The sequence below is a fragment of the Oncorhynchus gorbuscha genome, linkage group LG22 (assembly GCF_021184085.1).
Source record: "Oncorhynchus gorbuscha isolate QuinsamMale2020 ecotype Even-year linkage group LG22, OgorEven_v1.0, whole genome shotgun sequence".
Classification (NCBI taxonomy): Eukaryota; Metazoa; Chordata; class Actinopteri; order Salmoniformes; family Salmonidae; genus Oncorhynchus; species Oncorhynchus gorbuscha.
Window position 1 is genome coordinate 8,093,266 of NC_060194.1, and position 27,006 is coordinate 8,120,271.

At 43.2% G+C, this 27,006-nt stretch overlaps 1 pseudogene; it reads left to right on the forward strand.

Moving 5' to 3' along the window:
• Positions 1-14: 14 nt before the first annotated feature.
• LOC124009484 lies at positions 15-27,006 on the forward strand (annotated as a pseudogene).

A 27,006-nucleotide genomic window follows, 5' to 3' on the forward strand; every position in this document is an offset into this window, starting at 1 on the left:
AGCGTTTACGGGAATTGACAAGACGCTTGCTTGGAAGACTCACCGCCGAGATTTAGCAACTTCATTGCACAGGATTTAAAACACGTATCGATGATACATGCTCAAAAACATCATCATAATAGGATAATATAAGTAGCCTACACTGATATTGGGCCGTTCTGGAAGACAAAGTTATTTTTTCAGACATTTGTGGACGGCATAAAGTAATAGACATAGGTGAGTTTCATTATGGGGCGTTTCATCATAGGTTATTGTCACTGGTCTACTGTAAGTACTGTAATACTGTAAGTAAGATGTTTATATTCAGATTTCCCTTAATTCACATACTCCGAGTTTAACATTGTGCTTTTTGAAGATACACGTGGATTTAAATATGAACAACATTTTTTTTTTTGTCATCAATTAAAGATTTTGTATGATTTTGTACTTTTTCACCTTTACTTTCAGGTAGCCTATGATTTTGGATTAATCGGGTTTTAAATATATGAGCTAAAATTACATCAAAGTCACTATTACATATTATGCACTTATTAAAGCCATATAGTAGCCTACTATGGCTATATTTTCATCCTCTTAACATTTAATATGATCTTCTTTAGTGAATGCCTCGAAACAAGGCAATGGACATGGGCAGGCAGCTGTTGGTAAAGATGCAGAGGACGAGGAAGGGCAAGTTCACGCCAATCCCTGTATTACCACAGGGCCTCGAGGTCCACTTCTACCTGCGAGACTCTCACCAGCTGGAGTTTCTCCGGGGTTGTTACACTGCTGAGGAGCTGTGCAGAGAGGCAGCCAAGAAGTGTGGTGAGTCTGAGTCAGTGTTACATGCAAAAAAAATATATATATTTATTTTTATTTCACCTTTATTTAACCAGGTAGGCTAGTTGAGAACAAGTTCTCATTTGCAACTGCGGCCTGGCCAAGATAAAGCATAGCAGTGTGAACAGACAACACAGAGTTACACATGGAGTATACAATTAACAAGTCAATAACACAGTAGGAAAAAAAAGTCTATATACATTGTGTGCAAAAGGCATGAGGAGGTAGGTGAATAATTAAAATTTTGCAGATTAACACTGGAGTGATAAATGATCAGATGGTCAAGTACAGGTAGAGATATAGGTGTGCAAAAGAGCAGAAAAGTAAATAAATAAAAACAGTGTGGGGATGAGGTAGGTAAAAATGGGTGGGCTATTTACCGATAGACTATGTACAGCTGCAGCGATCGGTTAGCTGCTCAGATAGCAGATGTTTGAAGTTGGTGAGGGAGATAAAAGTCTCCAACTTCAGCGATTTTTGCAATTCATTCCAGTCTCAGGCAGCAGAGAACTGGAACGAAAGGCGGCCAAATGAGGTGTTGGCTTTAGGGATGATCAGTGAGATACACCTGCTGGAGCGCGTGCTACGGGTGGGTGTTGCCATCGTGACCAGTGAACTGAGATAAGGCGGAGCTTTACCTAGCATGGACTTGTAGATGACCTGGAGCCAGTGGGTCTGGCGACGAATATGTAGCGAGGGCCAGCCGACTAGAGCATACAGGTCGCAGTGGTGGGTGGTATAAGGTGCTTTAGTGACAAAACGGATGGCACTGTGATAAACTGCATCCAGTTTGCTGAGTGGGAAGCTATTTTGTAGATGACATCGCCGAAGTCGAGGATTGGTAGGATAGTCAGTTTTACTAGGGTAAGTTTGTCGGCGTGAGTGAAGGAGGCTTTGTTGCGGAATAGAAAGCCGACTCTAGATTTGATTTTCGATTGGAGATGTTTGATATGAGTCTGGAAGGAGAGTTTACAGTCTAGCCAGACACCTAGGTACTTATAGATGTCCACATATTCAAGGTCGGAACCATCCAGGGTGGTGATGCTAGTCGGGCGTGCGGGTGCAAGCAGCGAACGGTTGAAAAGCATGCATTTGGTTTTACTAGCGTTTAAGAGCAAATGGAGGCCACGGAAGGAGTGTTGTATGGCATTGAAGCTCGTTTGGAGGTTAGATAGCCCTGTGTCCAAGGACGGGCCGGAAGTATACAGAAGTATAATATATGGACATTAATACAGTAACATAATCATAGTTTATGTCCCCCCTCTTTGTTCACTATTTCTATACTGCTCAAAAAAATAAAGGGAACACTAAAATAACACATCCTAGATCTGAATGTATGAAATATTCTTATTAAATATTTTTTTCTTTACATAGCTGAATGTGCAGACAACAAAATCACACAAAAATGATCAATGGGAAATAAATGTATCAACCCATGGAGGTCTGGATTTGGAGTCACACTCAAAATTAAAGTGGAAAACCACACTACAGGCTGATCCAACTTTGATGTAATGTCCTTAAAACAAGTCAAAATGAGGCTCAGTAGTGTGTGTGGCCTCCACGTGCCTGTATGACCTCCCTACAACGCCTGGGCATGCTCCTGATGAGGAGGTGAATGGTCTCCTGAGGGATCTCCTCCCAGACCTGGACTAAAGCATCCGCCAACTCCTGGACAGTCCGTGGTGCAACGTGGCGTTGGTGGATGGAGTGAGACATGATGTCCCAGATGTGCTCAATTGGATTCAGGTCTGGGGAACGGGCGGGCCAGTCCATAGCATCAATGCCTTCCTCTTGCAGGAACTGCTGACACACTCCAGCCACATGAGGTCTAGCATTGTCTTGCATTAGGAGGAACCCAGGGCCAACCGCACCAGCATATGGTCTCACAAGGGGTGTGAGGATCTCATCTCGGTACTTAATGGCAGTCAGGCTACCTCTGAGAAGTGGTCTGTGGTCCCCACCTGCAGAACCACTCCTTTATTGGGGGTGTCTTGCTAATTGCCTATCATTTCCACCTATTATCTATTCCATTTGCACAACATAATGTGAAATTTATTGTCAATCAGTGTTGCTTCCTAAGTGGACAGTTTGATTTCACAGAAGTGTGATCGACTTCAAATCAAATGTATTTATATAGCCCTTCGTACATCAGCTGATATCTCAAAGTGCTGTACAGAAACTCAGCCTAAAACCCCAAACAGCAAGCAATGCAGGGTGTAGAAGCTTGGCGTTACATTGTGTTGTTTAAGTGTTCCCTTTATTTTTTTGAGCAGTGTATTTTTCTCTCTATTTCGCCCTCTCTGTCTCTTGCTCTCTCTCACACACAAACCCCTCTCACACTGTAAACTCTCTTAGACCAAAAGTCTTACTAAGATCTCTCACTCAGACTCAAACTCCAAGTCTTCTTTTCCCCCTCCTGAGTTGCTCATCTGAATGTGTGTTATGGATAATGAATATAAAAGGTAGCAACTTGCTGGTTCTTTGTTGAGGGAAATCATATCTCTATCTTTTTAGGCATTTCACCTCTTTGCTTCAATCTGTTTGCCTTGTATGACGAGGGCATGAACATCTGGTACCCTCCCAATCACACCTTCAAAATCGAGGAGAGCACCTGCTTAAAGCTCCACTATCGCATGAGGTAAGCCTAAGGATATGTTGCTCCTCAGTTTGTCACAAATATTGAAGGAAAGAAGCAGAGGTAACAATTTTTGATTGCAGCGGCACTTTGATCTGCAAATTCGCAAACTTGAGATAAAAATAACTTTCCTACAACAACTTCATACTGACATTGAAATACCCTCGTCTCTTTATCCAGGTTCTACTTCACCAACTGGCATGGTGCGAATGACAATGTGCCACGTGTTTGCAGACATGCCCTCAAGAGAAAGAACGGCAATGGGCCGAAGACCGAATCAGGGGGGTACGGCACTCCTTGAGGCTGCCTCACTGAAGTATCTGTTCGCCCAGGTATAATTTTGCACAAAAAACTTTAAAACAGTTGTATCCTCAAATGTAGAATTTGAGCATACTCAATCATATATCCTGATTCATGTGTTTGTGCATTGGCTTTTCCCAGGGTCAGCATGACTTCCTGAAGGGGCGGGCCGCAGTGCGTAACCCTCAGAATGAAGAGGAGGCTCACTGTATTGAGAATGAGTGCCTGGGAGTGGCAGTGTTGTCTATCACACACAATGCCTTGGAGAAGAACATCGTCAACCCATATTTAGCAGGACAGATCAGGTAACTAATTGTCACTCACAAAGAGGTTCAAAATTAAGCTGGTGTTACTGTCTTGCTGTCGGTTTACCATCTTTCTTATACACACTCATGCACACACACACACATACACCACCGACTCAACCAAATCTCTTTCCATCCCACCCAGCTATAAGAAATACATCCCAGAGAGCATGAACCAAATCATCAAGCAGCGGAACTTCCTGACACGATTCCGCATCTCCCGGGTGTTTCAGCACTTCCTTAACGAGTTCAACAACAAGACGGTGAAGAGCAACAAAGTCAACATCCATGACATCAAGGTCAAATACTTGGCTACGCTGGAGACTTTGACCTGTAGGTTCGGCTGTGAGGTGTGTAGCTAGATGTATTACAGTACCCATAATGCACTGCGTAAACATGCTTGCAGACACGCTATTAATTAAAGAAAGAATGGCACTGGGCCAAAGACGGAACCAGGTGGTACTCTAAAAGTCTGTGTAAAGTACTGTATGTGTAGCTAACATAATGGTATCCTGTCTCATTACAAGATGTTCAAGCCTGAAGTGCTACGTGTTACTGACAGCGAAGGCGAGATCGAAGGAACACCCACTTCCTGTAACCAGGGTCAGCCCACCCAGTACCAAGTCCTTGTGTCTGGAAATACAGGGATCAAGTGGCGGAGGAAGCAACAGAATGTGAGTATAGTATTTTGTAGTTTAGAATGTGTAAATTATGGCATACATTGTATCATTATTATCTAAATGTCATCTGATATGTTGTTCATAAAGAGATAAAAACATTTAATGTTCATCTATTTCTCAGAATGCATGGACTGCCAAAGAGAAGAAAAAATCAAAAAAGTACAAAACCGACATCAACTGGAAGAACAAACCAGCTCAAGACTTTTCGAATGACTGGAAAACCTTCTCTGATTTCTACGAGATTACACACATCAACATCAAGGGCTCCACAGTCACTGTCCACAAGCAGGACAACAAAAAGATGGTAAAGTTTAATTGGTTTAAAGGTGCAATATGCAGAAATTGCCATATCCTGGTTGCTAAAATTGTAATAGTTTGCCTAATTTCAGTTAATGTGACAAAACAAGCAATGTATAGTGTAGAGAATCATTGTACCATCTAAACCGATGTGAATATATATTTTCAATAACGAAATATATTGTATTTTCAGCTGTTTGAAGCTGGTGTACAAAACCGAAAGCAAAAGAGTCAAAAATGAAATTTAAGAACAGGAATCATTGAATTTGATGGGGTCTCCCAAAAAGTTACATATTGCAGGTTTAAGCTTCAGAGGAAACTTAAACATTCAATCATGCTGAATATCTGAGTGAGCAATCTTGAATGAGACTCCGTCAGTGTATACTCTATTACCCATTTTCTCTTTCATATTGGACATGCACTGTCCATGCATTGTCATTAGTTGTCGCTCTATCTCCACCACAGGAACTGAGCCTGGGTTTCCATGCAGAGGCATTGTCTTTTGCCACCCTCGTTGATGGATACTTCCGTCTGACAGTGGATGCACATCACTTCCTGTGTACAGATGTGGCCCCTCCCTCTGTGGTACAGAACCTGCAGGAAGGCTGTCATGGTCCAATCAGGTGAGCTTAAATATTCCCATTCATTGGTTAGAGAAAATGTAAATATTCATAAAATACAACATTTTTGTTAAACTGTCAAACTGTCAATTTGTCAGATTATACAGATATCTTGGTCAGTAATCACATTTCCATCCACAGTTTTTATGCGAGTAAGGTCACATCATATAAATTTTAAAAATCACGACAGCCGTGTTGGAAATAGGAAGTTTCGGTCAATTTTATAATTTCTGACAGATCATTTGTTTGTTTGACATGGTAGGATCATATCGAAGTGAACTTGAGTCACGCGATGATATGGTGTGTGGTTCTCTCACTATAACTGGGGAAACCATGCAATTTATTCAGCTACAGATTAAATAAATTATGATGAACTTCACAGGGTGGTGAAAGTGCACAGTGATGAGCTTGATGCACCTTTCCTTCCAATCAATATTGAGGGTCTTATTCTGGTGACATGATGATCGATGCTTGTCTGACATTTAACAAATATAAATATTCTCGCTCTTATCCATAATTATCTCATCATGTAGACTATCTGTACAGACTACCTGCACTGTATCTGTGATCTGTTGGTTAAAGCACACATGCCAAGACCAGAGTAGGCACATTTACTATTTAACAGAACAATTTTTGTGACCACTATTGGTCGAGTGGAAAATTAAGAAAAAAACTTTCAATTTTAATTCAGTCCATGAAAACGTAAGTGAAAAAGTACATTTTCTGTGCACTGATTGTTATTCGCAACAGGTCCGTTTGGTGGAAACCCACCACTGGTTGGAAAATGCGCATATTTTAGAATATTCGGATGAAAATCTGTCGCCAATTGGTTGGAAACCTAGCTAGTGATACAGTAATACTGCTATACTAGTGTATAACTGAGTTGATCCACTCCTTTTCCCATTATGTAATTTGGCCCCTCCCCCTCCAGCATGGACTACACCTCCCACAAGCTGCGTCAGGAGGGCAGAGAGGAGGGCATGTATGTGCTGCGCTGGAGCTGCATCGACTATGACCACATCATCCTGACTGTCAAATGCAATGAAGTACAGTACCACTTCCACCATCTGCCTCACCCACAGTCATTTAGACATGTATACAGCCACTCTCATTTTCAGACAATGATACATTTGAACATTTTTGTGAGGCTTTCTCACTTTTAAAAACCTGGCGGCGCTATCATGTTAGTGACTATCTTGTTAGTCACCATTATTTGACTGAACTGAATTGTGACAATTTGTTGCTGTCAAATGGTCTGTTAAATAAATTGGCTCGATTACTCTCTATACTTGTTCTCCTCTTCTTGGCTCTCCTGCTGTAGGTGGACCAGACCGATAGCCATCCGTACCGTAGCTTTAAGATCGAGGTGGGGCCGGAAGGCTACGGCCTGAGTGGTACAGCCCTGAGGCAGCCCTCTCTCAGGGAGCTGATGGAACAGCTGATTGGCCAGAGACTTAGCACAGAGGGGAGTCTTCTTCCAGCTCCGCAAGGCCTGCCCTCCACAGCCCAGAGGTATGGTATGATACCTTGCCCCAATACTACTTAGAAAAAAAGGTGCTATCTAGAACCTAAAAGAGTTCTTCGGCTGTCCCCAAACAAGAACCCTTTTTGGTTCCATGAACAACTCTCATTCCACAGAGGGTTCTACATGGATCCCAAAAGGGTTTTCTACCTGTAACCAAAAAAAGGGTTCTATCTGGAATCAAAAAAGTTTGAGTACAGCTGAAGAACCCCTTTTGGAACCCTTTTTTTCTAAAGTGTATCACCACGGTACCTAATCCCTGACCATGGTCCTTCCCAGAAGTTTGGCACCTTATGCCATAAAATACACCAGACCTGGATGTGTTATTCTCTTTATACCACTATCAAACAGGAAATGTTGCTCAGTAACTGTGGTTTTCCTGAATTCGGCAGCTCTGTCGCCTGTTCTCACGTCAGAGGGAGAAGATTGGTGTGTGTGTCTATATTGTTTCCCATTTCAGCTTTTTTTTGTTTGTTTCAGAAATGTCTAACCTGCTACTAGTGACAAAGAGAGATGCAGAGCCGATGTACCCCGTACAGAGTCATGTCATCTTCCACAAGATCCTCAACGAGGACATAGTGCAGGTGTGTGTGTGCGCTTGTATATGTGGTTGTGTGTGTCTGTATTTAGATGCACTATTGTAAAGTGACTGTTCCACTGGATGTCATAAGGTGAATGCACCAATTTGTAAGTCGCTCTGGATAAGAGCGTCTGCTAAATGACTTAAATGTAAATGTCTTAAAATGTCTGCTTGTGTGGATTTGAATGTGTTTGTGTGTTTGCATGTTAGCCTTTACTATGTGTTTACAGTATGTTTGTGAGCACAGGATGCCCTACACTGACAATACTACTTTTTAAATTTAATTTCCTTCGATCTTCAAATAATGCTATTCTGTCCATAACCGTGTATTGTGTCTCTCATATGTCTATATAGGAGGAGCACTTGGGCTGTGGCACCAGAACTAACATCTATGCTGGCAAATTTAAGATAAAGAGTGAGGAAGAGAAGGATGAGTGGGGTTCCCAAACCTACCACGAGGTGAAAGTGGTCCTGAAAGTGCTAGGGTCCCAACACAAAGACATCTCTATGGTGAGAACACACACATACTGTATAAACAAAAAATGGCTTTGTAAATGAATGTGATTGGCATACACATGAACCTTTTATTGCAGTGGGCTAAATCAGGGTCACACAGAGTGTTTCTTGGTAGTCTTAAACAAATCTACTTTTGTTTCAAAGTATACACATCACACTCGTGGTTATGGGCTTAGAAAATAAGAAGACGCCTTTACCATGTCAGGTATAGAGTTGAAATGTACTACATTTTGAGTTTTACGTCCCATTATTACACTTTTATATACATCACAGAAGACTGAAATATAACAAAACCGTTTTACATAGAAACAGGATTTTGGGCTTAAAAAAATATAAATATAATGTTTATTAATTATGAAAAATATGAATAACATTCCACCCATGAGGCTAGTAGGTCATTTGACTGCAGGAAAGGGCTACCCCACACACACACCGCTCCTCCCTCCACCACCCATGTCTGACCTTGTGACTTCTCCTTTTGACTCTGACCTTTGACACTGAGCTCTTTCCGTTAGACTTTCTTTGAAACGGTCAGTATGATGCGTCAGGTGTCCCATCAACACATCACTCTGCTGCACGGTGTCTGTGTTCGCAACCATGACAGTAAGTCATCCTTCCTTCCTCTTATTTTGAATCTTAAACTGAGACTCTGCGATATGCCACAAGCCGCAGGAAGAACCTAAGTTAATGCAGATGAGCGCCATGCAAGACTATGTACTCGCATATCTGTGCATGTTCATGTGTACCCTTCACACTCCGACAACATGATATCGGCACGACAACAACTAGGGAGAAGTTTACACTCCGCTTCAGGCTCTTAGTTGTTGTGGAAGTTGATACCCGATACTGCTGATTAGTTTGCGTCACTGAAGGTTAGGATTGTCTGCATATACCGTATATTGTGGAAAATGTCTCTGACAGCAAAATAATATTTTTTTACATTTGTATTAAGTTGCAACCTACTCATACTTTTCTATCTGAAATAGGCTAGACTTTTTTTGAACCTCTAACTGTGTGTGTGTGTGTATGTCGCTGTTCAGATATCATTGTGGAGGAGCATGTGACGCTGGGTCCTCTGGATGTGTTCATGCGGGGACATCGTCTTGAACTCAGCGCCTCCTGGAAGTACCAGGTGGCCAAACAACTGACCGGCGCCCTCAGCTACCTGGTGAGATGTGATGAGACGAGACACAGTTGCGATTTGACACTACAGGGCCAAACCGAGCTGTACTGGGCTGCCCTGATGGGGGGGAAAAACAGCATAGACCAGCATAAATGTCAAGCCTGTCCATGCTGGTCAAGCTGGTCTGACCAGCATGGTCTCGCTGGTTAGGCTGGCTGGATAGCTGGTCAGGCAGGTGATTCTGGTGACCAACTCATGCTGGTATGCTGATGACCAGCTTATGCTGGTGATGCTGGTGACCATGCTGTTCTATGCTGGTCAATCTGGTCTGCAAAAGCACACCCATCATTATCGTATTTCCCAGATTGCTCTATTGAGATTGTTTTAATTGTTTGTTTCAATATCTGTGTTTTTGCATGTTCATTGGTTGATAAATTAATTGATGAATTAATCTTATGCTACACAAAGATAAATAATAAATAATGGCCATTTCTCTAAACTAATCCAATCTGTTAGTTGACCTGTTGACCCCGTTATTGAAATGGTTGTTCCAGTTTAGGTTGTCTCATTTATTCATTGTTCTAACACTGGCAGTCATTCTGAATGACATTGTGGGTGAATACAAGTTAAAATTGTTGGACATCCCCACTCTGACTGGATAGGAATTGAACATCACTTTGCAAGCCAGCATGTGACTTTACCAGTGTCGAAAACACAATGAAAGCTGGTCACCAGCAAAATCTCAGCGAAGGCTGGTCACCTGCGAAAACACAGTGAAGGCACAATAAGAAGAAAAAAAAGGCTGGTCACCAGCATGACCAGCCTATGCTGGTCTATGCAAAAAAGAAAATCCAAAATGGAGGCCTGATTATGCATTCCCCATAGTTACAGTTACTGGAACCGTGGTAGAAAGGACAATGTGAACAGAAAATACCAGAGCCGGTCCAGTATGATTCAGGTTGACCCCATAGTATGAATCGGGCATAGAAATGTGCCATTATAATAACATTGCATTCTATAATCTAATGTAGAAAGTAATGGTCTTGGAACTTGGTGCCAACCTGGACAATACAGAAGTAGTAGTTTGTCAAACTTGCATAGATCTATCTGGCTCTAGACCTGACTCTTCCCTGTGTTCCTGTCCCCTACAGGAGGATAAGAAGCTGGTCCATGGCTATGTGTGTGCTAAGAACGTCCTAGTGGAGCGGGATGGCCTAGAGGGAGAGACTGGGCCCTTCATCAAACTGAGTAGCCCTGGGGTCTCCATCTCCACACTCAACATACAAGGTGTGTGTGTGGTGTGTGCGTCTCTGTGTGTCTGCCCCCCCCCCAGCTGACAAGGCTGTGTTGTATTACAGAGTGTGTGGAGAGGATCCCATGGATCGCCCCAGAGTGTGTGAGGAACAGCCAGGCCCTGAGTGTTGCGGTGGATAAGTGGGGATTTGGCACCACACTGTGGGAGATCTGCCATGAGGGAGTTGCTCCTCTCAAGGACAAGAAACTCATAGAGGTACACCCACACTTCCCCTGATAAGACAGTGAGCAACACAATCTCTCACTCACAACCACCCCCAAACTCCTGCGACATAGCCTAACTATTCTTTAAAAAAAAAATGTGTCCTTCATTTACCTAGGAGAGATATCTATTTCAGAGGGGAGGTCTTGAGTTATTTCATTGAATACACCTAGCATATCACTTAGAAGCAAGGTATTGGAATCAGTATTGGAACAGTCTTGGTTCTGATCCATCTCCTCTCTTTCTCTGTGAGAAGAAGGAGATGTTTTACTCAGCCCAGTGTTCCCTGGTGACCCCAGACTGCCCTCAGCTGGCTGAGCTCATCACCAAGTGCATGAACTACGACCCCAAGAGGAGGCCCTTCTTCAGGGCCATTGTCAGGGACCTCACCGGGGTGGCTGAGCAGAGTAAGAGGACAAACCTTTTTATCTGTCTCTGTTGTTCTTGTTGTTATTATCACCTGCATGTGTATGTGCATGTGTGCACCTGTGTTTACATAGGGTTATCTCTGTGTGGCCCTTCCCCCAGACCCTGTCCTGCCACCTGGTAGGATGCCCATCCAGGAAGTGGACCCCACTGTGTTTGATACGAGGTTCCTCAGGAAAATTGATAACCTGGGAGAGGTAGGGACTCTCTTAATACATGTATACTTTACTTTTGTGGTGCTTGTCCCCATTTTAAAGGGGCAATCTGTGATTGGTACGTACATTTTTTTTTTTACTTTTTAAAATTATAGCCATTGATTCGTGAAGAATAGATCTTATATTTAATTTAACTAGGCAAGTCAGTTGCCTACCGGGGAACAGTGGGTTAACTGCCTTGTTTAGGGGCAGAACGAAAGAACACCTTGTCAGCTCTGGGATTCGATCCAGAAACCCAACACTCTAACCACTAGGCTACATGCCACCCCAATGCTTCCTTGAGCTTAGTTTTATTGTCTTACCCCATCAGAACCCAAAATATGAGTGGCAAGGTGACCGCTTAATTTTTTGCATCCTAGTAATACCCATGTAATGTGACGATTGAGGTATGTAATTGTGTGTGTGGTATGCATATGAACTGTACTTGTTTGGGTTAATATGTGCTCTAGAATTGCTCTTGTGTTGTGTGTCTACTGTGCAGGGTCACTTTGGTAAGGTGGAGCTGTGTCAGTATGACCCCCATGGGGACGGCCGAGGGGAGCTGGTGGCGGTCAAGTCTCTGAAGCCAAACAGCAAAGGCCAGCTGCCCTGCCACCTGAGAAGAGAGATAGATACCATGAGAGAACTGTACCACCACAACATTGTCAAATACAAAGGAGTGTGTAGCGAGGAGGGTGAGGAGGGCAAATGTCGTGGAAATTAAGCGCAAACCACAACACAAGTCAGAGTTAGTTATCAAAGTCCATCTTTAATTATATGAGCTCTATCACAACCCTGTGACTCTCAGATCAATTCAGTGTCTATCAATGAATTCTCTGAGAGCCTCCTCTACATTGCAAATGAGATCCTTTAATAGCAAAGATCCACCCCCCCCTAGACGACATGACAAACCACAGGTCTTAGGAGCTTCCACAAAGAGAAGACTTTACTTCAGAGAGGAGTATCCCCTAGCCAGACAGAGTTGGCTATAAATTATCGTTCAGTTTGGTCTCCTAAACAAAGCTCTTATTTCGTCCTTGGTACAAAATGGTACCAAGACATTACCCCCACCCTATGATATATATCAAATTGTCATTTAGATACAACCAATTCTAAATACAACCAATCCTGGACAAGCTCACGGAGAGGAGAGTGACTGGCACACAGACACAGTGGAGCAAAAGATATGTTTACACATGATGACACCTTGACCTCTCCCCTCTCTGCGGCCCATTCAACTTAGTCTTGACATAGAACAGATACTGCAACCCTGCCACAGTATTATACAAAAATAACATTCTTGATGAGAAGTAACTTACATATGATACATATATATATATAAACATGATGAATATAAAACATCTTACCTATGTTACCAACCAATTCGGATATTTCCCCAACACAATGAATGCACTCCTACATACACACCTAAATGTATACTGTATGTAAATATTCAACACACACACACACACACACACACACACACACACACACACACACACACACACACACACACACACACACACACACACACACACACACACACACACACACACACACACACACACACACACACACACACACACACACACACACACACTTGTGTGAACATCGTGTTTCTTTGTCTAGGTGGGAGGACCACTAAGCTGATTATGGAGTACCTGCCAGCGGGGAGCCTGAAGGACTACCTTCCCAAAAGAAAACACCAGACTGACCTCAAGAGACTTCTCAACTACGCCCTCCAGATCTGCCAGGTATTGTAGTATGGATCTTTATTAATAACAAAATTGAATTTCATTGTTTTAACTATCCCCTATAGGTATTTATGTATGTACTGCGGTTTCTGATTATGGAGAGAGTTGGACATTCTAAAGCATTGCAGTCCTTGTTTATATAAACTTTCTGCTACTTCCAAAGAAATGAACATCGTCGGTAACTGTGGCTAGTACTATATGGGAAAGTTGTGTTGGAATGTTTCAACTACTCCTAGAAACCACAAGACTGCCAGGTAAAAAGCTATACAAGTATACAAACTATAAAAACAAGTGAAAATGTGTGTGTGTCTCTCAGGGAATGGATTACTTGGGATCCCAGCGGTTCATCCACCGGGATTTGGCGGCCAGGAATGTTCTGGTGGAGAACGAGAGCACAGTGAAGATCGCAGACTTTGGCCTGACCAAGAGCATGAAGGAGGACAAGAGTTACTACACTGTCAAAGAGGACACCGAAAGCCCTGTGTTCTGGTGAGAAACATAGAAATAGAATGACAAGGCCAGGTCCCAGAACTTAACTTGATGGTTCACTCCCAAAACAAAGAGATAAAGGTCACATGCCATTTAAAAGCCTGGAAGCCAGTCTATCGTTGCTATCTGTGATGGATCAGATTAAAACCTCTAATGATCTTGACAGGTTGGGGCTCATTGTATTGATAAGTAGATATCAAACGGAAGAAATCAAACTGAAAAAAGGGAGGGACTACCTCAACTTGAACAATAAGAAATGCTTATCTCCAGGTTTTTTTTGAAAACATTTTGCTACAGTATGTGTTGCCTTGTAGGTATGCTCCTGAGTGCCTGGTGGGCTCTAAGTTCTACCCTGCGTCTGACGTGTGGTCTTTCGGAGTGACCCTCTATGAGCTGATGACCTACTGCGAGTCAAGCAGCAGTCCTGAGCCGGTAAAGAACTTTATCTCTGTGTCTACCTCACTTCACAATGAAAATAGATTCATACAAATTTGTTAAACTTTATTGATTTGACAAAACACTAGGAGTCAGACATTTTAACATGTACTGTATCTGATGTCTTCGTTCATCAAGCTAGCCCTGCATTGTCGGAACTAGAAGCACAAGCATTTCGCTACACTCTCATTAACATCTGCTAACCATGTGTATGTGACAAATAAAATTTGATTTGATTTATGGGATCAAATTATTCTGCAATTCAATACTCTGACCTTTCTCCCTAAATGTGCACTTCATGGATTTTAAAGAAAATGACTAGAGTAAGAAATATGGAGGAAACTCCTTCCCCAAGCTTGCACCAATCCAATCATTTTAAATGCATGGGAAGAAGTGCATGAGTGTATACTTTGAGAGAAAAGACTTGGGTGTAGGTACGGCCATCTGTTTTGGTTTTGATCATGTGACATGGTTGTTCACAGGTATTTTTGAAGTTGCTTTGTCCAAGCGAGGGTAAGATGACTCTCACCCGATTGGTGGAATTTCTGATAGTCGGCAAGAGGCTGCCATGTCCACCTCGCTGCCCAGACACGGTAAGAGAACTCCGGGAGGTGGTGTCATCTGTTCACCAAGCCTGTAGTCTTTCCTTCTCTTTCATCTGAAAGCTAAAGCTCCGGGATGAGGTTTTCCCGAGGTACAGGTTTAGGATCGATTTCCGATCCCCCAATCCTAAGCTTAACCATTAGTGGGGAAAATGCTAAATAGACCTAAGATCAGCGTCTAAGGGCAACTTCGCTCCAAACTAAGGATAATAGTACCCTTTCGAAATACACATTCAGTAGTGTTATTCTATACTTAAACTATCCTCAATAGGAATGAGTGGGAATTGAACATCCTGCACATCCGATGGTTCCGAGCAGGTGCTGGGCTATCAAAGTCAATGTTTACAGCATTCACTCACTGCCATAGAATGCAGAGAAAAATGGGGCAATTCAAGAGGGTGCTATGAAATGAATGTCAAAACTTAGTTTTATTTGCCCTGTCATTACACATTATCTAGAATTAATTGATTGTTCTAACCTTAATATACCTATACTTGACTGTTGATTTAAATAGAAACTTTACTATTTAGAGGTGCTTCTGCTGGTTGGACCAATCAAAATCAACGTGATACCGTCATCATTTTTACCTCCAGATCCTTCACTTTCATTGCCTATGACCACGATCAATCTGCATTGAGAGGGGTCGTTTCTATGGTGATTTAAAGGGAAAGACTAAATGAATGGCTTCTGGTTGGGATATGTATGTGTCGTCCCCACAGTGACCATACATACACATCCCAATCAGAAGCCATGGATTACAGACAACATCCGCACTGAGCTAAAGACAAGAGCTGCCGCTTTCAAGGAGCGGGACACTAATCTGGACGCTTAGAAGTAATCCTGCTATGCCCTCCGACCAACCATCAAACAGGCAAAGCCTCAATAAAGGACTAAGATTGCATCCTACTACACCGGCTCTGATGCTCATCGGATGTGGCAGGACTTGCAAACTATTACCGATGACAAAGGGAAACCCAGCCATGAGCTGATCAGTGACGCAAGCCTACCAAATGAGCTAAATGCCTTCTATACTCGCTTTGAGGCAAGCAACACTGAACCATGCATGAGAGCACCAGCTGTTCCGAACGACTGTGGTCAAGATCTCTGTAGCTGATGTCAGTAAGACCTTTTAACTTCTTGCGTCGAGCCATCCCGGATCCGGTATCGTGACTACAGCCTCAAGCTCATTACCATAACGCAACGTTAACTATTCATGAAAATCGCAAATGAAATGAAATTAATCTATTTGCTCTCAAGATTAGCCTTTTGTTAACACTGTCATCTCGGATTTTCAAAATATGCTTCTCAAACATTGCAAAACAAGCATTTGTGTAACAGTATTGATGGCTAAACGTAGCATTTAGCGTAGCATTTAGTGTTAGCATTCAGCATGCAACATTTTCCACAAAAACCAGAAAAGAATTCAAATTTAAATCATTTACCTTTGAAGAACTTCAGATGTTTTCAATGAGGAGACTCTGTTAGATAGCAAATGTTCCGTTTTTACAAAAAATATTATTTGTGTCGACTAATCGCTCCGTTTTGTTCATCACATTTGGGGAGGGAAAATATATATATATATATTAAGTCATTAAAACGCAAACTTTTTTCCAAATTAACTCCATAATATCGACAGAAACATGGCAAACCGATGTTTAGAATCAATCCTCAAGGTGTTTTTCACATATCTATCGACGATAAAACCCATTTCTTCTGAAGAAATGGAACGCGCATGGACCTACAGATTACGCACACAGGACACCGGGCGGGACACCAAGTAAATGTAGTCTCTTATGGTCAATCTTCCAATGATATGCCTACAAACACGTCACAATGCTGCAGACTCCTCGGGGAATAGACAGAAACCGCAGGCTCATTCCTGGCGCATTCACAGCCATATAAGGAGACATTGGAACATTGGATCTGGGGCATTTCCTGTATGAAACTTCATCTTGGTTTTGCCTGTTGCATTAGTTCTGGGGCACTCACAGATAATATCTTTGCAGTTTTGGAGACGTCAGAGTTTTGTCTTTCCAAGGCTGTCAATTCCATGCATAGTCGAGCATCTTTTCGTGACAAAATATTGCGCTTAAAAACGGGCACGTCTTTTTATCCAATATTGACACAGCGCCCCCATAGGTTCAAGAGGTTAAAGGTGTCAACATTCACAAGGCCGCAGGGCCAGACGGATTACCAGGACTCCATACTCAGAATGCTCTGATCAACTGGCAAGTGTCTTCACTGACATTTTCAACCTCTACCTGACAGAGTCTGTAATATCTTCATGATTTGAAAAGAGCACCATAGTCCCTGTGCTCAAGAACACCAAGGTAACCTGCCTAAATGACTATCACCCTGTAGCACTCACGTCTTTAGCAAAGAAGTGCTTTGAAAGGCTGGTCATGGTTCACATCAACAGCATCCTCCCGGATATCCTAGACCCACTCCATCTTCGCATACCGCCCCAACAGATCCACAGATGACAATCTCCATTGCACTCCACACTGCCCTTTCCCACCTGGACAAAAGCAACACCTACGTGAGAATATTGTTTTTTGACTACAGCTCAGCATTCAACACCATAGTGCCCTCAAAGCTCATCACTAAGCTAAGGACCCTGGGACTAAACACCTCCCTCTGCAACTGAATCCTGGACTTTCTGACAGGCTGCCCCCAGGTGGTAAGGGTAGGCAACATCCCATCTGCCACGCTAATCCTCAACACGGAGGCCCCTCAGGGGTGCGTGCTTAGTCCCCTCCTGTACTCCCTGTTCTCTCACACACACACACACACACACACACACACACACACACACACACACACACACACACACACACACACACACACACACACACACACACACACACACACACACACACACACACACACACACACACACACACACACACACACACACACACACACACACACACACACACACACACACACACACACACACACACACACGATGGATCATTGGGGATCATTCAATATTCCCTTTCTTTTGCTGTTCTGTGAAATAATCTCATGTGAAGAGTCAACTCATTTTTATTAAAGTTAAATTCGTGACTAAATTGTTTTTTATATTTATATTGGAAGGATTTGCAATTGTCTACTTATGATAAGGTAAAAGGTTTATGTTTCTGTCTCCATATGATATGGTAAATATATCCAATGCAAAAAAACATCTCCATTTTGTAACGGCCGTCGTCGGTGGAAGAAGGTGAGGACCAAGGTGCAGCGTGGTATGTGTCCATATTTATTAAATGAACACGGAAATAACAAAATAACAAAGAGAAATGACCGAAAACAGTTCTGGCTGGTGCAGACACACAACAAAAAACAGAAAACAATCACCTACGAAACACAATAGAAAACAGGCTACCTAAATATGGTTCTCAATCAGGGACAACGATTGAAAGCTGCCTCTGATTGAGAACCATTCCAGGCCAAACACAGAAATAGCAAATCATAGAAAAACTAACATAGACAACCCACGCAACTCACGCCCTGACCATACTAAAACAAAGACAATCAAATAACTAAGGTCAGAACGTGACAGGACCCCCCCCCCCCCAAGGTGCGTACCGCAAAACCTAAACCTATAGGGGAGGGTCTGGGTGGGTGTCTGTCCGCTGTGTCGGCTCTGGCGCAGGACGTGGAACCCCACTCCACCATAGTCCTTCTCCGCCTATTTACCCACCTCCGTGGCCTCTTTAACGCACCGCCCCTCGCTGCCGACCTCTGACTGGGTCCCGAAGGGACGGGAGATCCTGGCAGCACCGGACAGTCGGGAGACTCCGGCAGCTCCTGGTTGACAGACGGCTCTGGCAGCTCAGGACAGGCGGGCGACTATGGCAGCTCAGGACAGGCGGGCGACTCTGGCAGCTCAGGACAGGCGGGCGACTCTGGCAGCTCAGGACAGGCGGGCGACTCTGGCAGCTCAGGACAGGCGGGCGACTCTGGCAGCTCAGGACAGGCGGGCGACTCTGGCAGCTCAGGACAGGCGGGCGACTCTGGCAGCTCAGGACAGGCGGGCGACTCTGGCAGCTCAGGACAGGCGGGCGACTCTGGCAGCTCAGGACAGGCGGGCGACTCTGGCAGAGCTGGACAGGTGGGAGCACCTGTAGGAAGGAGACAGAGAGACAGCCTAGTGCGGGGGGCTGCCACCAGGGGGGCTGGTGCTTGGAGGTGGCACCGGATAGACCGGACTGTGAAAGAGCACTGGAGCTTTCGAGCACCGAGCCTGCCCAAACTTACCTGGTTGAATGCTCCCCGTAGCCAGGCCAGTGCGGCGAGGTGGAATAGCCCGCACTGGGCTGTGCTGGCGAACCGGGGACACCATGCGTAAGGCTGGTGCCATGTACCCCGGCCCGAGGAGACGCACTGGAGACCAGATTCGCTTAGCCAGCTTCATGGCACCTGGCTCGATGCCCACTCGCACCGGGCTACGCCTGCACACCGGGGACACCGTGGCTGTGGCCTACCCAGTTTGATCTCAAGTTCCATAAATTATTCAATATGCATTTTTATTTGTATTTATTTTGTTACATTGTTAAAGGAGATTTCTATGGGTAATTGTAATATAATGTAACAAATATAGTCTGCGACAATCAAGTTTGCTTCTGACCATTAGTTACATAAAAAATAAAAAATGTATATGGTGGTTTACCTGAACAACCTGGCAATGTCACGTGGCTAAATCTTGTAGAGCTAGCAAACTCTGCCACGTTAGCTTACTCGAATTGACTCACCAGCTCAGGTCATTTAGTAGTTTTAGTAGTTTTATGGCAAACCAAATGTTTTTCAAAAAAAGACATCTGGAGGAAAAGGATTGTGTCACGCCCTGACCATAGAGAGCCTTTTTATTCTCTATTTTGGTTAAGTTGGGGTGTGACTAGTGGGGGGTGTTCCTATCTAGGTTGTTTCTTTCTATGTTGGCCTGGTATGGTTCCCAATCAGAGGCAGCTGTTTATCGTCGTCTTTGATTGGGGATCATATTTAGGCAGCCATTTCCCCACTGTGTTTTATGGGATCTTGTTTGTGTGTAGTTGCCTGTGAGCACTCCATGACTTCACTTTTTCATTTGCTGTTTATTGTTTTTGTGAGTTTCATCTGATTAAACATGTGGAACTCTACGTACGCTGCGCCTTGGTCCGTTAATTCATTAGACGATCGTGACAGAAGATCCCACCACACCAGGACCAAGCAGCGTGCCCAGGAGGAGATGGCATCGACGAAAGATTCCGGAGAGAGGTGGTGGCGATGAGAGTGCTGCAGAGCTGGCGTGCTGAGGAGCGTGACACCAGTCCGGTGTCATTTGCACCAGTTTCACGCATCAGGCCTCAAGTGTGCCTCCCCAGTCCGGTTCGTCCTGGGTCTCCTCCACGCACTCGCCCTGAGGTGTGTGTCTCCATTCCGGTACAATTTGTGCCGGCCCTACGCACCAGGTCTCCAGTGCGCCTCCACAGCCAGGTACGTCCTGCGCCAGCTCCCCGCACTCGCCGTGCGAAGTGTGTTATCTGTCCGGGCCAATTTGTTCCGGCTCTACGCACCAGACCTCCAGTACGCCTCCACAGTCTGGTACGTTCTGTGCCTGCACCTCGCACTCGCCCTGAAGTGCGTGTCACCAGTCCGGTGCAACCTGGGCCAGCCCCACGCATCATGCCTCCAGTGCGCATCCCCAGTCAAGGGGTCTGTTCACAGTCCAGAGCCTCTTATTCTCTATTTTGGTTAGGTCGGGGTGTGACTAGGGGCGTGTTCATTTCTAGGTTGTTTCTTTATATTTTGGCCTGGTAGGGTTGCCAATCAGAGGCAGCTGTTTATCGTTGTCTCTGATTGGGGATCATATTTAGGCAGCCATTTCCCCACTGTGTTTTGTGGGATCTTGTTTGTGTGTAGTTGCCGGTGAGCACTCCATGACTTCACAATTTTCAATTGCTGTTTATTGTTTGTGAGTTTCATCTGATTAAACATGTGGAACTCTACGTACGCTGCGCCTTGGTCTGTTAATTCATTAGACGATCGTGACAGAGTGTGTGCCAGAAAATAATTTGGATCAATCTACCGATAGCTTCCAGAATGAGACATTAAAAGGTCGCGCCAGGATAGAAACAACCGCAATCTCCACCACAACCGCCAATGCCATGTTGAGCAAGGCATGCTTGCCTACCCCACTTTCTCCTATCGTTCTTGATGCTGCAGGCGGTGGTGAACCTGCAGTAGGTCCACCGACAGATTTGTCTGCCGTTGATGAACCAGCCTGTCAACCAAATCTAGCAAAGTTCCCTTCAAGTATGATAAATGGCAAATCACGCTGCTTCTCTTCAAGGTGGTATGACCAGTTCGTGTGGATTTGTCTGCACAAAGAATTTCTCTGAAAATACTTGAAGTGCTGCAACCCCTGGTGTTGGATCCCACTCTGTGTGTGTTTTTGTTTCAATGGCGCTTCAGTCATGTCAGGGAACAGAGGAGGGGTACATGTCCTACTAAATCAAACATTTAAGCAAGCGGTGTATGTGCATTGCAACTCCCACCGTTTGAATTTGATTCTGTGCACCGCAGCAAAAGTGTCGGGACATGTCCATACTTTTTTGACACAGTAAATCAGCTACACACATTTATGAGTTGATCCCACAGACATGATCGATTCATAGAAGTATAGAAAGAGTTGCATCCCGATAGACCGTGTATCGAGCTAGAAAGACCCACGGATGTATGGTGGAGTTCAAAATCAGGGTCTGTGAGTAAAGTGCTGTTACTGCTAGATGTCATTTTATAGGTTCTTGCAGATTTTTCAGAGGCTTGTTGACAAACCAAATTAGTTTTTATTCCTGTTAGTCACGTTTAGTAAATTATTCGACACTAGTGATTTTGCTAGTGATTTTGCTAGGGATTACAAAGCTCTACATTATCTGTGACGGACTGTATTGGTTTAATTGAAATCCTCAAAAGCAGCTTTTCTATGTTCAGAGATAACTCAGGGGGAGACTTTGATAAAGTTCTTAAGCTAACTGAAGAGATGATGATTAAGCATGATATTAGTCATTGGGATGTGAGCGCATCACGGCAGCGAAAACTGCCTGTAAAATTGGCAGACAGTGTAGTCACATCTTCATTAAGGAAAACATCCAGCATCAAGTGTGTGACAGTGAGCCGAGGCAACTTTGGAACAATATTCTAGACAGACAACTGAGTTAAACTCAAGATTTCCAGAAGACACATGGGATCATGCAAGCGGAAGCCTCCTTTTCCAAAGAATCCCAAACCTGCGGCTTTAAAGAGCAGCTGAAGACCTCATGCGATCATTATGCAATATCAATTGAGGATGCTGAATTCAGTTTTTACTCAGCAGTTGAATTGCAAAATGAACAAGGGAAAGATGGACTTTAGCTTCCCTGATGATATTTTCCCTTATATAAACTCTCTGTTAAGGATTCATTGTCACACTTCCAATGACATCATGCAGTGTGGAGAGACTTCTCTCAAAAACAACTAGGATATTTTTTTGTTAAATGGTCTTCGCACATCAATGACAAGCGCCCGGCTGAACCACTTCAGTTTGCTGTCTTTTGAGTGTCAACTGACAGATACATTGGATTATGATGAAATCATCACCATATTCAACTCAAAGCCTCGCCGTCTGCGCCTTGTGATGTAGGTCAGGCCTTATGATGCATCTACTAAAGGCAAGGAACCTTTTTATAGTACTACTGCCCGCCGTGGTATAAATTGTAACATCAAATATAGGCTTGTTTTCAAAATAAATGTAATAAATAAGTAGAAAAAAATGCTTATCCAAACTTTGCTAGGCCTATCCAAAAAACAAACAAAAAAGTCTGGCTATGCCACTGGTGTAATGATCATGCTGCTTAATCAGCTTCTTGATATGCCACACCTGTCAGGTGGATGGATTATCTTGGCAAAGGAGAAATGCTCACTAACAAGGATGTAAACAAATTTGTGCAAAACATTTGTGAGAAATAAGCTCAAAATTTGTACAATACATACAATACTAGCAATACAAACAGATTGTCATAGCTAGCCACCACGCATAAAATGCAGTAGTATGAATCTGTAAGTAGCTAAAGCTAACCAACTAGGTTCATTGTTAGCTAGCGAGCAATCAAGTTAAGGTTCGCTAGCTAGCTAACAATACATAATACACAATACATACTCTTTAACTTGCAATGAAAACGACTTTCTGCCTAAATTAGAAACTTATGATATCTGAAAATGCAGCTAGACTTACCCATATACATGGAGGAACGCTTCATGGCAGAACCCCTTTAACGAAGTAAGACGTCCTGTGTCTTTTTGTTTGTACAGCATGTTTGGCCCGTTGTGACAAGTCACTCCGGTTCACACTGACCGTGTACAGAAAGTAGTCCATCACAACTTTTCCCCACTCATTGTCGATAGTGCCTGCTAAATTCAGGGCAGCAATGTTATCGAGAGCAGTAGCAACGCTTTTTCAGTTCTCCATGGCTAACATATCTTTCAAAAAAGCTTCAGTAGCAAGGATTATCTACTTACTGAGCAGCTCATGTTATAGACAGAAGCAGGCCACATGGCAGACCAATCTGAACCCATCTCTCGGCATGTCCAGCCCATCCATTATCTCAGCCAATCATGGCTAGCGTGAAGGTTCCTGTACTTTTCCGTGGCTAAACCAACTAGGCTTGTAATTTAACAACTATATTCTTATTTACAGATGGCATACAAGTTCGTTATTAAGGCACATGAAAGTTCACATGTTCCCGAAGGCATTTCTGTAAAACAAAAACGCATTTTGATGGAGAGAATTTTTTTTCAAATGCCTCTACTGAGTTACGTGCGACATACTCATACATATCCCTCTCCCTTTCTTTTGTGTGTGTGTGTGTGCATAGGTGTACTCTCTGATGAGGAGGTGTTGGGAGTTTGACCCGGCGAACAGGATCCAGTTCAAAGGCCTGATCACAGAGCTGGAGACGCTGCTGGACGAGAGACTCAAAGGAGATAGACTGGCTGTCTGAACTGCTAGAGCTCACACATAGATGGAAATATACAATAATATAATATACACTGAGTATACCAAAACATTAGGAACACCTTCCTACTATTGAGTTGCTCCCCCCACCCCTTTTTGCCCTCAGAACAGCATCAATTTGTCGGGGCATGGACCCTGCAAGGTGTCGAAAGTGTTCCACAGGGATGCTGGCCTATGTTGACTCCAATGCTTTCCAAAGTTGTGTCAAGTTGTGTGGATGTCCTTTGGATGGTGGATCATTCTTGATACACCCGGAAAACAGGTTCTTCTTGAAAAACCCAGCATTGCAGTTCTTGACACAAACCGGTGGGCCTGGCACCTACTACCATACACCGTTCAAATGCACTTACATTTCTTGTACATCATCCTCCGAATGGCACAAATACCCAATCCATGCACAAATACCCAATCCATGCACAAATACCCAATCCATGCACAAATACCCAATCCATGCACAAATACCCAATCCATGCACAAATACCCAATCCATGCACAAATACCCAATCCATGTCTCAAAGCTTAAAAATCATTATTTAACCTTTCTCCTTCCCTTCATCTACACTGTTTGAAGGGGATTTAACAAGTGACATCAGTAAGGGATCATAGCTTTCACCTGGATTCACCTGGTCAGTCTGTCGTGGAAAGAGCAGCTGTTTTTAATGTTTTGAACACACAGTGTGTATGCCATTTAGCAAACGCATCTGTCCAAATAGACGGATGGATGGATGAAAAGGCAGACAGGCTGACAGACAGTCTAATGTCAGTTAACAGAAAAGACGGACGCATGTTAGCACAGATGGACTGACAGACAGACTGACATTGAATACTACAGACATAAAAATAGAAGTAATCTAGCACAGACAAACCGATCAACATACACATGCACCGACAGATCAACACACAGAAAGACGTTAACCATCACTGACAGACAGAAAGACACACAGAAAGCACAGAAGGACAAAAGCTACATTTATTTACAATACAGAAACAAATTGCCCAGATGTGGGCTTGATGTATATACTTTTCCACATACTGTACATATACAGTAACTCAAACGTATTGTGACCTTCAAATGCATGCTGCTGTCATTCACTATGTTCTTTAGTACAGTATTTGTTTCTTTCTTTTTACAAGCTATTGATACACATTGTAAGTTAAATAGGACACTTTTGGATAACTGAGTTAGTTCATTTTGTAAGGAAAGACATTGAGGCGGTAATTTGCGTTAGCTGACAAACAGAAAACTTTTTTTTTTTAGCCAGTGTCAGAAGTGTAACCAATGATGTATATAAACCCTGGATTGCTGATGCTATGCATTGGCCAATTAGAGGCTTTGAAGCCACCGGTTGGGTATATTGGCACTCCCCAGAAGAAGCAGTCCTCCATAGGAATTCTATAGTATTTCAATTAATTGCATGTATTTAAGTACTTTTCTTGTTGTATCGGGACATTAACATTTGTATGTTGAGCTCAGATAATATACTTAAAAAGTATGCATCAACTTGTCTGTAATAGAATAAATGTGGCACCAAATTTATTCTATAGCTTCCAAGCTATTTTTTACAATGGTGGGGGAGTGCCCCCCGTCATTCTTCTAGTGTGTATATATACATTATTGGGCTCTACACAGGCGCAAGATTCGGAGTGTTGCAAAAAAAGGGAAGGCTCCTTATAATACGCTCCGGCAGTCAACATGCTATTTACTACCTGAAAATTGAGACGCACTGTATCATTCCTTCCGCAGCTGTGAGGGTAGTGTTTGTTGCTTGGTTCCTTGATCTAATCTGTAGGCTACAGAGGCTATTCATCATCACAGTAGCCCATTTTACATTGAAATATATTCTCAGTGACTGTTCAAACAGTAAACCACACGACAAGAATCCACCCCAAAAGGCATTTTAGTTTAGAAGTAATAACTATTGATTCAGGCTATTGCGAAATGGTAGAACCTGCTGTAGTCAACTAGCTAGCCATGTGCATTTTTCTCTATTACAAAAACATGATGTTCTATTTTTAGCTGATATGGGAATGAATAAACAAGCAGCATATCAAACTGGGATAATGTTTTAGGTTACACCGGCAAGTATACAAATATTTGCCAGGGCATATTTTTTAAATTATAAATCTGATTATTTCACATGGAGATGTGGGAAGGTAAAAAGGCAAGCTAGTTTGAAATGTTTTAGCCAGGCTAAAGCCAGCTAGCCATGCTGCCACCTAGCTACTACTAGCAAGGGAAGGCAATAGTTCCTTGCCTTCACAAAATGGAAAGACTAAAATATTAAAACTTTGCTATTGCCCCCTAGTCAATGGGAGTGGAACCGGTGAGGATATCATGTTAATAAAGTTGTCCGCTACTCCAAAAATCCCACTCCACCCACGTGTGTACACATAGATCAACAGAGTAAAGCTTGTAGTAACCTTTAAACTTCAATAGCGTTCACCCCATAATTGATTTAATCTTTATTTAACTAGGCTAATCAGTTAACTGTGTTAGAACTGTCAAATCTGTGAGCCCAATTGAGTAGATTATTTCACACATTCCAGTGTTCAAACTGCTGCATGGGATTTCTACTCATGATGCGACTAGGTGTGTCCAATGGCGATAGGTAACGCAGGGGACCCTTGTGGATTTGACACCTCTTAACGCAGTTATACTTCCGATAGCACCTAAACTAAAGCAATGAAAAGCAATGCATTTGTTGGCTAATGCGGGTTACCGCTGATCTGATTTTAGCCTGGCCTGCATCTTTAAGGCATGCCCTTTTAATATTATTTTATAATACGCTAAGGGTTCTAATCTGCGAGAATATCTCCTACAATTTTGGGCCGGTTTTCTTAATTTTAGGCTCATCGTCCCACATGGGATTATCCACTTCATATTCCGCTGTGTTTTGTATACATTTTCCTGGTTTATGTGTTTGGAATTGCTTTTTTACTATTGCATCATCCTGCCAAAACTCTGAATCGATAATCACGTCATAAGGAATTCCCCTCGACCACGCCCAACAAATTGAGGGAAACAAACATTCCTTCCCATTGACCCCCATTGTAAAAGAGCCAAATTGGTTGTTTATTTCTAATCCCTTAATATTATTGTTTGACCTCATTTTAATAGCTAACATTTCGATGGCAATAATAAATCGATATGCCGATAGTGGA